This window comes from Ptychodera flava, chromosome 3, assembly GCF_041260155.1.
Source record: "Ptychodera flava strain L36383 chromosome 3, AS_Pfla_20210202, whole genome shotgun sequence".
Taxonomy (NCBI): Eukaryota; Metazoa; Hemichordata; class Enteropneusta; family Ptychoderidae; genus Ptychodera; species Ptychodera flava.
This window is the reverse complement of record NC_091930.1, coordinates 49,061,323-49,077,751: the sequence shown is the minus strand read 5'-3', so window position 1 is coordinate 49,077,751 and position 16,429 is coordinate 49,061,323. Positions and strand designations below refer to the sequence as shown.

The window sequence follows — 16,429 nt, the reverse complement described above, 5'->3', positions numbered from 1 at the left end:
TGGTGACCTCGTTTTGAGAAGCATGAGACGAGCGCATTAATATTTTAGACCGAAGTAATGATTGTCAAACCAGTAATTCAATCCTGGCATATTACAAGTGAATCTAAATCGCAGTCTCAGGTTCAATACCATTGTGACAGAAAGAATGATAACCCATGTCTCTCGTGAATTCTTTTCGATTGTAGGTCGAGCTCCTTACAAGAATACTCCCCAATGTGATCTCCAAGCATTGCTAGAGAAAGGAAAACGTTTAGTCAGCCCAGATGGTTGTGAGGATGTCATGTAAGAAAATTAAAATATCAATCGGCTTGCTTTTGTTTATTGCACGATAACTATTTTTCTATTTAAAATTGACATTGTGCTCATTACCGAAACAGATATGAAATGATGTTGTCATGTTGGAAATGGCGTCCATTTTCACGTCCATCCCTGCAATCTGTCCACCAGAAGTTGAGGAACTTAAAAGACAATTGAAGGTAAGACAGCTGTAGTTCATCTTCTTGTGATGCTTTATTAACTATGAACAGAATCCACAAATATTTTAGGCGAAAGCCGTAAGATAAATTACAAAACTTATCATAATGACGGCGAAAACAGTGATGATGATCATGGTGGTGATGGTTGTTATTGTCGTTTTTTTTATTTCTGCTTTTGCTATTTCTATTTCGATACGAGATAGCTTTCTCCTCTGATAGTAAAATTAAAACTACTTACGTGACAGTGACATCAGGAATGTTTCATTTACAGGAATACTCGTATTCAGAGGATGCTAACAGGAATACTCCAATATTCAACAGAAGCTAAGAGGAAAACATCAGCAAGCAGATGAGAGCGAAATATCTTCAATGCTAATAGCTTTTTGCAATTCAATTTTCAAATTGTGCATGTTTTAACGGTCATGCATGCATTATTCCATTATCTTGAGTCTCCCTCCAGTTCGAAAACGTAGTAAATATAGTAAACGTGTTCACGTGACGAATATGTACTCGATATAGTATTCAAAAAAAGCTAAACAGCGCGCACGAATCTTCGCCAAGTCTAAGTGACTACATATATCAACAATACTTAATATGCAGAAGTCTGATGATAAGACATGTTTTTGTTTGTTTTTTTTTTTTTGTTTTTTTGGTTTTATTTTTAAAGTTACGACACATATTCCCTACGGTAGCTATGAAGAAACGATTACGTTCATTTTGTGAAAGAGATCAGTGAAAATGGGATGTTTTACGTTTTTTTAACTTGTAAAAAAATTAAGATAAATCGGTCAAGATTTTGCAACGTGTATTACTTCAAACTTTTGACTTAAATAGCACATTGAATATATGATGTAAAGGCCATCTTTGTTTTGCAGAGGTAATATAATTTGTAAAAAGATACAAACACATTTGTTATCATGTGCATAGGTTTTATGAGTAAATAAATATTTTGCGATCAGCACTCAGTATGAAGGTCTTTCAAAAGTGTTAAATTAGAAGCAATTCAGCTTTTATATTTGTGAAACGTCTAAAGATTATATGGGACACTATAAGACGGTTCAACAAAACCTGTTTCATCTTTTATTGAATAGGTAACACATTTGATAAGCTGAGATGACATCCCACTAAATCGTAGGAGATGACAAAAATTGTTTTTCAAACACGATTGGAACTAATTTGGGATAATTGGATCTTCATAATTTCCAAATTTCTCACAAGTGTTAGGTGCCATATAGCTGAACTTTGCAAGGTTTACAAAGTACTCATAAAAACATGCGTGTAACTTAAAAAGAAAAGCAGGTGAACTTACATTTGCAGGTTAAAAGGACCTTACTTCACCATCCAATTATCCCAAATTAGTTCCAATCGTGTTTTCATATTATTGTTTTTCCATCGACAGGAAATGTGTTTGTTTTAAAAGAGTGGCTTGTTATTAGGCCAAAAGCATTAGATTATTATAATACTGACATATAAAATAATATACACTGTAAATAAGATGAATGTAAACAAGAAATGATAAAATTATTCACACTGGGCAAAATGCTTAATGTACAACAATATATACACATATACTGATTCTGTACATGTGTCAAATACGTTGTACGTACACTAATAAAATGCAAAACTACAGTGTACACTTGGTGTGCAAAGATCTGCATTATGCATGTATACTCATGATCTACATTGATATACGCTACGCATATCAACGTATTGGAATGCTCCATATACAAAGATATACGTTACGTATGCAATTGATATTGTTTTCCACATACGTCAATATACGTAAATATACTGAACTTATATCAAGCATTTTGCCCAGTGTCAACAAAAGCAAGCTCTTATGTTTTAGTTATTTATGTATAATTTTTAGGGTGGATTAGTCAATCGATGTTGACATTCAAATATATGGCAAAGAGTTCAAATACATGTGACTAAATATCTGAAAAAGTATTTCACACAATCGTGACGACCATACGCGCAGAAACGACAATTTAAAATATGTTACTCTAGTTGATATTATAACGAGTGCCAACGTTTTGCGATGGCTAACAAAAATGGACTTGCATCTCATAAAATGGACTGACCTTGTGGTTAAAATGTTAATAAAACGTGTACATAAATTATTGACTGATTAGATAATTGATTCATTTAGTATATATTTGCTAGTCACACTGCTCACAATTTATGCAGCTCAATCGGTGCACATTCGGTCACTAAGATATATATAAAAAATACGAACAGTGTGATGTTATATGGTAAAACTAATAAATGTGCATTTTATATGTTAGTCAGAGAGAGAGAGAGAGAGAGAGAGAGAGAGAGAGAGAGAGAGAGAGAGAGAGAGAGAGAGACATACTGTATAGGGACAGACTGACAGACAGGCAGGCCGCACACATAAGCAGGGTCAACAAATTTTGATAATCTCATTGAAAGGTGAAACAACATTTTCATAAAGACCACTTTATGAACATCAGTTGGAGTTCAGTAATTCTGTGTGGTGTGTCTACGAATACATGCAACAAGGCTATTTTGGGATTTGCAAACACTTATTCGACATACACAGTAAAAAGGTTGCATTCCCATCATCGCTTCAGTGGCGTCACAGCCATCGGGGTAGTTGTCAGTGACAGGAAATGTTTGCTTCTGCTTCGACGGGTAAAACAATGGTATACTCGTCCATTTTGACAGCGGCGTTTAGTGTTATTATCCGAAGGCATGATTCATTAACTATTCTGATTTTGTGTAGGCTTTTATGATTCGAAAGTTTACTTTTTCATATTTCAAGATAAACAAAAACAACGTATGTACTGATTAGATAAAGGGTCGAGACAGATCATGCTTTTTAAATTTACATTATAGACACATATTTCATGTTCGCCTAATAAAAGGTGGTACAGTTTTGTAACGCACATATTACCTCAACGAGATGACGGCAACTCGATTCTTTGACTGCGATTAACTGCCGAGGGGTGTTTGGCTCGGACCTATCCACGACAGCTAGGCTCCCATGCATGCGTTTGCAGATCAAGGCATTTGATTGGTCAACTCGTCCATATTTATGTTTCCAAAGATCAGTGAAATTAGGTAGCAAAGATAAACATTTAAAATTAGCATATTTATTGTAGGCATTTTAAAGCATTCTCAAGAGAGTCTTTTATTATGTCGTCTAGTAATACTGTAGATTGAGGACATTGGAGTATCGTCCACTCTTCGTAATTGGGCCGATGCGGGTTTGCTTCATCCTGTCCCAAGTCGCTTTGCCCTTAGCAGTCTGAGCTCACAAATAACTGTACTTTTCTTCGAACCTGAGTGTTTTTCAACAACTGTAACGTTACCACTCCTAGTAGGCGTCCCCTTAGTAGACAAACTATTCCTTTTAAGGATATACATAGGTTGCACAAAAGTCCTAAGTGTCTGCCTAAAAACATCGCCAAGCCTTTCTCTTTTCTCCTCTCAAATGAAGTGTTCGATACTATATACAGGCAATGACACTAGACATAATAGTATCTTTCCAAATTTTACATTACATCCGTGACATTTTCTCCTACCGACACGATTTATGGCAACTTTTTTTATTTGTTTGCTGTGTAGATTTGCAATGATGACAACTTTTCAACTTTCAAAGCATAACTAAAGGCTTGTCAACAAATATTTGTGTATTTCTATTGATGATATCACCTTGGCATCGTTCGGAATGAACTTTTACCTTACCAATGAAATAATTGAGAACAACAACCGGGTTATTCTTTTGGGGAAAACAGACAACGCTAAGACTGAACTCAATATATACTTTCTTTACAACTGGTACGCTGAGCTAATAACTTCCACTAACAGAAAATATTCCTTTACGTAGCACCACAACAGTGCAGCCATTCATGTTTTGTGAGGCGACGACAGGAAATAACTGAGGGCGGTATGCAAAGTGTTGGAACATAACCATCCATGCTGAATGCAGATTTCAGCAAATGTAAATTTCTGGTGTCCTCCTTTTTGATTTAGCCTAACTTTACATTTTAGAATAAGTAATTGTGATAATTTGAAATCAAAATACAGCATAGCATAACAAGAAACAATCACTCAAAGCTGAATTCCATTTTTTTATGATTGAATATTTTAAATTCATATTTTGTTTTCTGTTATATAACTTCTCCACGACCTTATGTGTGTTTAAACAAAAAAGTATCAAACTTACTGACAAAATTAATGGTATTCACACTAAATATTATTGTTGACGTATATATTCTAGTCCGGATTTTAATTCAGTCTTCAACAAAACATTAGCCACGTCACACGTACACACCCGCTGCTGTGTTTTCAAGACAAATACGATGTATTTCGACGTGAATTATTTTCTGATAACATGAAGCTGTATTTTACAGCAGGGGCTAAATACTTCAAATATGCAAACGTTTACCGAGTTCAGAAATGTACGAGTCACCTTTGTAGTGTTGGAGAAACCTAATCAAAATCAGGTTAGTGGGTTATGAACATGTTACGTTAAAATGTATGGCATATGGTATTAATTATATAAACTCTGACTCCCGCACTGGTCGTGCTGTTCATTGTAATTATAGCTAAGAAGATGCCAATAACTACAAGTTGGGGTATTAAAATTAGATGTAGGATTAGGCACCTGACTGATTTTGCGATTTCTAAATACCAGGTGATTTCGCTATCGATCTTGACGATGAGGGCGTCCCAGATGTAACCGCTTGTAGGAAAACCAACTTAATACAGTGGCAGAGCAAAATATAGAAGTGTCACTAATCACGTGACCAGGTTTATCAAAATTTACTGTTGTTTGCTCCTTTTATGCAAAAAATATTGTAGTTCCAATATTTGAGACTAGATATCTGAACATATTTTTACGCAATATCGTGACTACCACACATACTGATACAACATTCTTTAGCCTTGTAAAATATCTGACATCAAATGCAACGAGCAGTGTCAACGTCCAACTCTCGCTGCATCGGGCAACACACTCTACACAACTGTTGATCACAATTGCAATCATCCTACGTCTGGATTATTTCAAAACTGCTTGTTTTCTGGCACAATTAATGTCCAAATTATCCATCAAAAATAGCTGTTGTAACCTCACTGTACCACCTCTGAATGTCGCAACGGTCGACGTATACCGTACAGAATGAGACAATCTATTTGTGTTTGGTATACCAAAAAAGCCATGACTAGCGTTCTTATGCAAAGTTACGAAAGAAATCGTTACTTTTTCTGTGTGCAGTGCGTACACGTACGTAATCCAAACTTATGGAAATGATCGGTCTCGGGCGCTGAATTTCCGACGTTCGATCACTCAGGAGACTGTTGTCTGCATTTTGGGCTTAAAGTGATGAAAATACCGCGAAGAAAGAAAGACAAACAAGTTGATATAGTGATAGCAATAACCCTTGCCGCAGGAGGGGATACACGAGAGATTGGTACAATGCGCGACATATAGCACTCGCTTATCGGCTCGTGCTATTTGTCGCGCATTGTACCAAAAGTCTCTGTACCCTCCTGCGGCAGGGGTTATTGCTTAAATAAGTATGTTCTTCCCTATTGGTGAAGTAGCGATGCAAAAAAGTCACTTCCTTATGACATGAAACATTTGAGCCACATATGACGGAACACTTAAATTGATTGTTTTCCCATTATTTCAGATGTTGAACATGGACCAAAAACAATCAACATTACTGATGCTAACGTCCAAGACTGTACTCCAGTGATAAAGCATACGGCATCCTTGATTAATTTCCTATGCTCTGCACTACAAGTAAAATTAAGATACATTACTTTGTAATACCGTGTTCGGTGTACACCCCGATTGATTTTATCTTATGTTATTCGGCAGAGATGCACAAACAAAAGTATCAGCTCAAACATTCATAGTTTTTATCACATTAATGGTATTATTTGATAAACCCGATACAAGATGTAGAGTACGATAATAGGTAACACAACATAGTTACTGGACTAAAAGGAGTTGTAGTCAACAAATGTTCAACAATACCGCATTCAAGTTAAGGTAGCTACATACTTTATAGACACTTTCAGATTTTTATTTTTTTCTCAATTATAGAATTCCAAAGCCCAATAAAGCATATGCTTTCTGAAAGCCCTGATATTAGGAAACCCGACCGTACACAGACATTATTTGTATATTTGTCACGTGACAAGCGTTTTGCTTAACCTTCCAAAATCGGGTTTTCCTCCCTTTAACGAACACGCTGCACGATTTCCTGTTGAAACTTGTGCAATGACAAGCTTTGGGTTTTGTTCGGATTACCAAATATATCAGGGCTTTCAGAAAATATATACTTTATTGGGGTATGGGACTTATATAACTGACAAAAAAGCAAAAATCTGAAAGTGTCTATAAGGTATATAGCTACATTAAGCTTAATAGGGTGCCATTGTATCTTTAGGCCACTTCAGTCGATTCGTTGACTACATTTGTGCGTTCTAATTAAGAAACCGATGACATCTTGCCGTCAAGAAATAGAACAATGAGTAACAAGTACATTTTTATTTAGTGGCAGAAACCCGCGTTTCGGTTTTTGTTACCGTGAATTTTCTTCTTAGTCACTGCATGAAAGATGCAGCGGGGTAATACCACATAGAATGGTTTAGGGTGTGGTAGCCTTAAGGAGTAGGCGACCTAGTAGAATATAAGCTCCAACAAATCAATAGCGATGACCAGTCTTCTCGCAAAAATACGACTAGTAAATACCAGGATGATGACGTAAAAGTTTCGTTTCGTATGATTACATGTCGGTCAGAGGTTAACATTACTCAATACGTGTAATTAGCATGGACATGTCGAAATTAACTGTACTGTAACAATACAATTTCAAAACGCCATGCAGGACGTAGCGTCATATTTTGATGGCGTCAGGGTGAAATTTTCTGAAGGTTCTGGCATCGACAAAAATCACATATCACTTAATTAGGCAGTGCTTCAGATTGCCGAGGGCTATTGGTCAATTGCCGATCTTCTTTAAGTATTCCGAAACATTAGTAAATCTCTCCAACAAATGGAAAATAGCCTAAACCTGATGAAACATAATGGAGAACTATCCTATCCATTCTACTCACGACAGGCTAAGTCCCTTCCTGCTGTTTTTAGAATTGTCAAAATTCCAAAAACATGCGAAGTTTCGAACGATATTGCGCTTCGTGGCACGGAAGCGTTTGTGAAAAAACAACTGCTTACGTCAGATAGAAACTCATTTAAGCCTTATCAAGCAATTCTTCACCTGAATACAGATGACAATCTTTGGCAAAATCACAAGTTGAACTCTGTTCACGATTGGAACGTCTGTAGCTAGTGAGAAAATGGAATATAAAGAAGTCAAATATAAAATATGATAAGTTACGTAAAGGTGAGTATGGCAGAGAATGCGTCGACGTCAAAGTCATAGCGACAAGGACATTGAATGACTTCAGACATGCAAGATCAGGAGAATAGTTCGATGCCTTACAAATGAGTAAACCTAGCTGTGGCAAACTGTTATGAATTAAAACAAAAGAAGATGAAAGAAATGAAAAGAAGTAGTTACAGTATATTGCAACTGAGTATTATTCTAAAACAATGTGTCTATTGAAAATAAACTGGGCAAAATGCTTGATATACAACAATATACACACATATACTGATTATGTACATGTGTCAAATACATCAAGTATACAGTACGTATGCTAATAAAATGCAAAACTATAGTGTACACTTAGTGTGCAAAGATCTGCATTACGTATACTCATGATCTGCATAGAAATACGCTACGCATATCAACGTATTGGAATGTTCCATATACAAAGATATACACTGCGTATGCAATTAGTATTGTGTTCCATATACGTCAATATACATAAATATGCTGAGCGCATATCAAGCATTTTGTCCAGTGTAAACTGGGGCGGGCTTCTTTCACCTAGGATGACTGAATCAAACATTTCCAAGGTTTCTTTTATCTCGGGAATGATGCCGGAGAAAGTGATCAGTTTTATAATGAGATTAAAATTATTGTAGATGAGTTTGATCCTCTGTTTGCTGACATTGATTGTACTGTGATCATGTGGACTGTCATGTGCTGAGTGGAAAGAGATTTCAGTCGATTAAATTAAAAAAATTCTGAACTTGAACAAGAGAACTTTATTCTAGAAAGTTCAAAGAACTGCTCGTTCATTGGCATAGCAAATCGCTCTATGCGGGCCATTTTTCCTCAGAACGGGCTGTCGGTGTGGCAGTTCATTTGCATAAACACAGACTGAGATGAAATTCGGGATTTCGTAGTAACTTCTGTAGAATACTTTAATCTGTGTACAAACACATCCGATCACTTGTTTTCACACCCAATTGTGTTACACAGGCAATAAATGTATCTCTATAGTCTTTTTTTGCATCAATTGTAAATGGTCGATCTCATTTATTTACTTGTCCCTTTGACTTACAGAGATCACTGAATAATTTTTATTTCAACATATTCTGCCAAGTTAAAATTGAAAATTAACAATAGCTAACCTAAGTTAATGGTATTAAGGAGAGCTGCAAAACTGCAAATTACAAGAAGTGTGGTTTTACAATAGCAAAAGAAGGTTATAGCTGATCAAGCAAGTAAATCAGTTTATGCAGACAATACTTTGATTACGAGTAAGTCTGACTAAGCAAAATCAGTAATCCCCAGGGCGTAGAGAGCCCACCTATCGTGAACTAAAACTAGACCGTAAATACCGAGTTAAATCATTCTTTATTAATCTGTATAAAGTTTCAGCATGAAAGGCTTAGAAGTTCAAAAACATCAAAGTTGTGACGCCCGTTCTCGTAAATAGCACGGGATAAAAGCCCACTCGTAAAGCCGCCAGCCTTGCATAAGAATATCGGAAAATTTGACGTCATTGAAATCCCACTTTGGACTCAAGATACGGTTAGGGGCTCTCAAACGTGTGAAAATGTCAATAGGAAAACAAGGATTCTTAGAAAAACAAATAAACACATTCAAAAGATGTTAATCAGTGAGTGTTTGAAAGGAAGTTATGTCAAAACCACAAGCTGTTTACGGTTTCGATGAAGCTTTCAAGTAGAGTATAAAGTAACAAGTGCCATGTAAACATAAGACTTTATCACCGAAATACAAACAATAGTGTGGTTCAACGCAGCTATCTCACCGCATTTCACAAACGAAAAGTTAGGTAGAAGTCGACTGTTGCCATTGGCTTGAATGTACAAGTCCGTCATAATGTGAGCTGCAGTGCTGTATATATCCTGTTTTGCATATGAGTAGGAATACCCAACGACGCTCATTAAGGTGCCCACACCTACTGTAGGCCACTCAAATTTACGCGTGGGCACGGGTAATAAATCAAATTGACATTCCAAAGTTGTAAGCTAAAAATCTCACATTATTTGCGCTGAAACAACAAGGACGCGTGGATTATAGAAGAGGATCACTGACAGGTACGTCTGTGGATTTAATCCTTTCAAAGCCTTTTAGAAAAACATGGGTTTAACATGTTCAAATAACAATCAACGTCAAGCCACATCAGTCAAAGTAAATTGTCATTTTCAAGTTATCTGTTATTGCACTGTATGACTGATGGCACAAATTCCCTGTTTTAAAGTTCCTATTAATTATTTTTGCGTTAAAGATTATTTTTACTATAGTTTAATTTATATCATTTAATTATCCTTTGTAAATTTAGTAAATACTTCATTATGTTCTGAAGATAGATTTGCCGTATTGATTTTACCTGGCAACGCAGTCTCCTCCACGCCAACCTCAGATCAAAATTCCTTACGTCAATACATGTTGCTAGAGTACCTGCCATATGTAGTTATACGTTTAAAGTTAAGGTAGTACGGGCCTCGAAAATGAAAGCCCTAAACTTTTGCTAAAACCTTCCTGAATAAGTATTCTAACCGTTGTCTTTCAAATTCAAGAATAAAAATTGGGGTCACCGTGGAAATTTTGATACAAAAGAAACAAATTTCACAAGATTTACCGATATTTGAAATTCAAAACGGCCTCCATCCCAGTGTTAACTCCATGGAGAAAAAACAATCGAAAAACTAAGCCGATGAAAAGTTTTCTTTCCTCACTGAATAGCTCTAAAATGAACCCCACAAGTGTTATATCAGAAAAGAATTGTAAAAATTTATCCGAATATCTGTCTGAGAGGGGCATTTTACCTTTAACGTACAATTGTTCTTACATTTTCCTTGCGGTCATTTAGATTTAATAAATGGACACCATAAATTGTTTCACTGGTAAAAGCGGTTTCATCAATAAGTACTACCCTTAAGACCTTTTCAAGTATATCAGTAAGCATTATGGCGGCAGTTGATGTTTACAAGCCGGTTACCGGCTATTTCCTTTAAGAGTTGACTAGTAGGCCTACTTGTCTAAGTGCTGAGGAGAGCAATGCACGTTTTATTGGGAAATTCGCTTCCGTTTTCTTTCGTGCTGGATTTTTCTGTCAAGATTACTGTGACTCAAAATTGTAGAATGCAGTAAGCGCCTCGAAAGTAAAAGACTTAAACGTGTTCTAAAAAACTCCAGAATGAAAGTTATGTGACCATTCTATTACCAAATCACCAAGAAAAATCTGGTGTCGCAGTAAAAATTTGGAACTAGCGAAACAAATTAGCTGACATTTGCGATATTTTAAATTCAAATGGCCGCCATCCCTATGTTAACTGTATTGGAAAATATGAAATTTGATTTTCGAAAAACGATGACCGTGAAACCTTTTCTTACACCAAGAACTTTGAAGTGAGTCCCCACAAATGGTAGTTCAGAAATGAATCGTATATAACGTTTGAGGCAGAATATCTGTCCCTAGGGCGTGTAAGTGTTCTACCTTAAATTGGCATCATTGTTCAATGAAGCTGTCAGAGTAATATGTGAAACTTAAGCTTGAGGTTATGAAACTTGATAAGTCATTTGGTGGAAATTTGTGTGTCCATTCATTAATGCTGTGCGTATAAATTGAACAATTATCATCACTTTTATGTAGCCATAAAAGTTAACGAATCTTTCAATCATAATTAAAGAAAGTTAATGTCTATAAGTTACGCAAAGTTACACTCTACCAATCTCAATTGTGGATAAAGTATTACACTTGTAAAGCTTGAAAACTATAACTTTAGATGAAGTAAAATGTGATAAAATTCTATTTTTGACACACACTAATATCGAAACAGAGGAGCTATTTTGGAAAATATCGTAGTCATATGTTAAATATTCTTCGAAAATGAACAAAAAATGTATATAATACAAGAACAAAACGAAAAGCAATTAACAATGATTGACAGGTACAAGAAAATAGGTAGGCTTTTCAGCATCAGAAATTATAATGACTCATATAAAAAATCGAGAACGTAACTTTGCGGGTTTTTTTTTCTGTATGAGGAACATTCTTTCTGGGCAATCTCAAATTACCTTCCCATTCTAAACGAGGTAGAAAAACAATCCAGAACTTATAAAAATAAATCACTAACGAGAAAAGCTGATATTTTTTAGGAAGCAGAATATACTTGTGTAACCGGATATATATGCTTAGTAAAAGCATACTCTAAAAGTTCATTTTTGTCATATTGTCATTCTTTGCTTAATTTCAACAGATCCTCAGTCGATACGGTACAGCTACCAAGTATGAAATCACTCCTTTCAATTTTACTTGTCTGTATGACAAAACCAGGTATGTGGTATTCAAATGTTCTCTTTTGAAATTCATTCTGATGTCATAAACAACGATAACAGGAAATGTGTTCAGAGGCTTTGTATACAGACATGCAGACAAGGCTGAAAGTCTCCTGAAACTTGTACTAAACATCAGGTTAAACAGAAAATTAGTCTGCTACCGGGGGCTTCTGCCTATATATAAATGTAGCTATCATAGAAGATTTATAGAAACGCATCAGATAATATGCACCATTTCAAAGATAGTAGGAAACTACCAGTGTATACCATCATTAAAAATATGCAGAGAAACGTAACGTAAGGAATGGTAAAGTGAATAAGAAATAACAACAAAGTGGTAATACAGAGGATTTCGATCGGCTTCGAACTCAAAACGTACGGCATTCATTCATCTAGCAAAGACATCACAGTCAAAACCGCTCGGCCAAATCACCACCCTTAAAGACAGAGTGGTTCAATAACCATGCTATAAAGTTATTATAATTTTTTTAACTGCGACCCCGTCACACGCTGTAGAGTTCATGAAGCACTCGCACTCACATACTCGCTATCACACATCGCACACAAACAATATCAGAGCAATGAATACATCGCTTTGCCCGGCGAAAGGTAAGCGCCGGGATAAAACATCGGGGAGAAAAACTAAATTAAATCTAAACTTTTTAATGCAATAAAATCGACAAAGAGTGTCGAAAATAGTAACCTACAAATCCATAAAAAAACAATGTAAATAGATTAATCAGCCTAAAAAGATACACACAAAATAAAACAATTCGTCTTAATAAAAAGATAATATTGTTTACTACGAACAGTGTGTTTTTTCACTTACACAGCGGCCATCTTTCAAACCACAGTTCTATATGTAATGTCGTGTTCTATTTGAGTGTTATTACTCTTCCTAAGATTATACTGCATTATAAGCCCAAAGGTATGACCTTTGTCATTAGTGTTGTGTACATTGTGGCAGCATTTTTCTTCCTTCGACAGTAAGCGGGTCTGCAACAATCTCGCGATTCGATCCGTATCCACGCGGATAATGGTGGCGATTCCACACCGATTCTTCTTGCTGTCTCTATAGTGCAAAACCGATCAGAAACTCCAATAAAAGCTTTTTGCAATTGATTTCTAAAAGATATGGGATGATATTAGATGATATACCAGAACATAAGTATCGTCAATAGGAAATTCATTATTGTTGTACAGTGATCGACAACACTTCGGACCATGAAAAACCACAGGCACAAATATTTTCGTGGCACATGCGAAAACGAGCATTCACCTCTATGATCACATGAAACACAATCCTGATTGCTATTGGTAAAGGTGACAAGAGGTAAAGCCCAAGGAAAACACAACTTTTTTAAAATAATAGTAAAATATTTACAAATAACTATAATAATTGCAGTAGATATACTCACTCAAGAATAAAAGGGAAGCACTGCCGAACATAAATAAGTGTATTCCGCGACTTGTTTCTCTAAAGTAAGACAAGGTGAAAGGCCGTCAAGAATGACATCATTATCCCTTTATACACAGACAGACTTTGACGGATTCTCTATATATCATAGGGTATCTTGCGCCATGGATTTTGTTTCTTTCATTGATATAGATTTCAACGTTTATTTTACTCTTTGCTGAGAATAGATAACATGGTCAATACAAATGGGCAATATTATACAATCCGCAGAGCTAACCGCAAAGCAATCGACCCCAACAGGCCAAACAGAGATGAAGCGAGGAAAATATTCTTTATCGTTGCAAGTGGTCAAAGCAAGCTATTTTTGTAAGGATTGTTAAATAGAAAATGTTGAAACATGGAATGAAGAACTGGTTAGTAAGTTTTAATACTCTGTCAAGCGAATTACAGAAAAAGAAAATAAATCGATAGGTCATGCAAATAACTTTTTATTGCAATTCATCGACAATTTTTTCCAGTGACGAGTACGTTTTCATGGGTTGCTACTCCAAAGGATGCGTACGTCAGACAAGGAGACACGTTAACCCTGAATTGTTCGGTGAATTACGCTGAGGTTCCATCACGATATCGACGTCCTGGGTGGATTAAACGTATACCAAATGGTACAGCCATGCTCCCTAGATGGATAGTAGTTGATGGCCGTTCTTTCGACGATTGTTGTGACGTAACTGGTGATAAATCAAGGGGAGAGAGCAACCTGGTCATCAAGGACGTGACAGAAGAGAGTGGTGGAATATGGCTTTGTGTCTATGATGGAATGACTACTCAGGCAATCGTTACCGTGATAGGCAAGTTCATCCTCTTTGTTGTACGATTATGATTATGAATACTATTTAACTTTTTACCCGCAAAACAACACCGTTAACCATTTTGACAAATGTATAACAGCAGAACATATGTTTAAATATATAATCAAAAATTGTCATTCTCCTATTATTTTGCTTCAAATGGTAGTATTCTAAACAACAGTACCAAAGCAACAAATTGAATTCCATGAAGACTCCTCTTGGTATTTCAACCTTATTAATGACTTTTCACATATTCACATAAACAGATCCCGACGATCCTGTGTGCACAACAGTCAATGGTATAGGCCAATATGGTGAAGTCATCGAGAACACTGAGGTAACATTACGGTGTAGCCTAAAGACTGAAAATATCACGCCACCAGGCAGACTAGTGTGGTACAAAAATGAAACTAAACTGGGCAGTGGCAACAGTCCCCTAGATATCAACAATAACAAGAGATGATCATGGTGTTCCTTTCAGATGCAGATTTGAACACAGTAGAAGTTCCTCGTCGATTTCTTGTTCAAATAGTTTTACACCAGATGTTCAGTGTAAGTTTTATAAATAATTATTTCAACCTTATTGAACATTGAACGTCGACGTTATTGATATGAAGAGGAACTAAAAACACTAACTGAAAGTTTTCGATATCTAATCAATTTTATATATTTATTTATTTATTTATTTATTTATTCATTTATTTATTATTTATTTATTAATAATGCCTATTTATTTACTATTACTTTATGTTTGCTCATTTGTTCTTGTTTGTTTGCATTTTTGTTTCTTTGTTTGTTTCTGTTTGGGTATTTTTTTGTTTGCGATACAATTCAATTTGTAAATAACATATTGTTATCACATGTCTATGTTGTTCGAGGTAACTTCTAAAGCAACCTGCAAAGTTAATTTTAGGTGTATATATCAGTGACCACTATCAAGAATTCGAACTTTCGCTTGTGCACCAGTACCTTGTTCACAATACTTCTCACATCTAGACGTTTCATTTTCAAATACATTTCTTATAAGCAGAAGATATGATTTATTCTTTGAAACACATCATTTAACTGTGAAGTTCTTGTGATAAATCCTATAACATGATTGTGTAAAACGAAAATGGGCCATACCCTACCGTAGAGATCCTACCGCGAGGAATATTTAAGACAACGGAGAATGTTATTCTTCCTATTGCGACAATCGTTAATTCTAATGACATTAAGCTGTCGGTGGAAAATTGCTTTCTAATTTTCATGTTTATTCAGAGTCTGTTTAAGAAATGGATGCATAAATTTTCAACTATCTAATTATAAGGAAGAGTTGCAAATATTTTAAACTACTGTGGTGTAAAGTCTGTTTTAATATTCTACCATTTGTTACTTCACTTTATTCTGCCAATGGGCTTTTCTTGCTTCACCCATATTTACAGGATTGTGTCATCATTTTTTAAATTCATATCACTTTGGGACAGACGAGCGGATATTATTGTTTTTCGCAGGTGACCCCTAAATATCCTAGTGAGTGGTCGTTCGAAGACATAAACTTGGATACGTTTTTCCTCTATGTGCACCATCAACAAGTTTATGACGGTTTTGGCTTGGTGCATTTAAGTCTTGCAAAAATCTTTTGGACTGACAAGTCGACGTGCGTTTATTTCACCATGCAGCAATATCTTGATCGCAAATCAGCGTACAACGACGTATGGTAAATAAGTATAGGGTTATTCACAAAAAAACTGGATGTATTACCGAGTATATCGTACAGCGGATGTATTCCTTCGTCGAGGACAATAGCGAAGCGTACGATGTACTAAAACATAAATCCCGGGTATTTTGTGGACACTCTTATTACAATGAAATACAAGATTTTCGTCCTATTTTACCAGAAAAGTCGAAATTATAGCGTGTCTACAATGGCCTGTCATCCCGTACACTGCGTCGCGTGATCGCGAGGAGACTTGGAACGCGTTCAACTCGCCAAACAATCTGCCT

General features: G+C 35.8%; 1 long non-coding RNA gene across 1 annotated transcript; it reads left to right on the top strand.

The window, feature by feature from the left end:
- Positions 1-134: 134 nt before the first annotated feature.
- Positions 135-1,066, top strand: LOC139127054 (uncharacterized). The gene is made up of 3 exons (XR_011550914.1): positions 135-282; positions 378-476; positions 748-1,066. It is a non-coding gene; the product is annotated as an uncharacterized lncRNA (long non-coding RNA).
- The last annotated feature ends 15,363 nt before the right edge of the window (positions 1,067-16,429 follow it).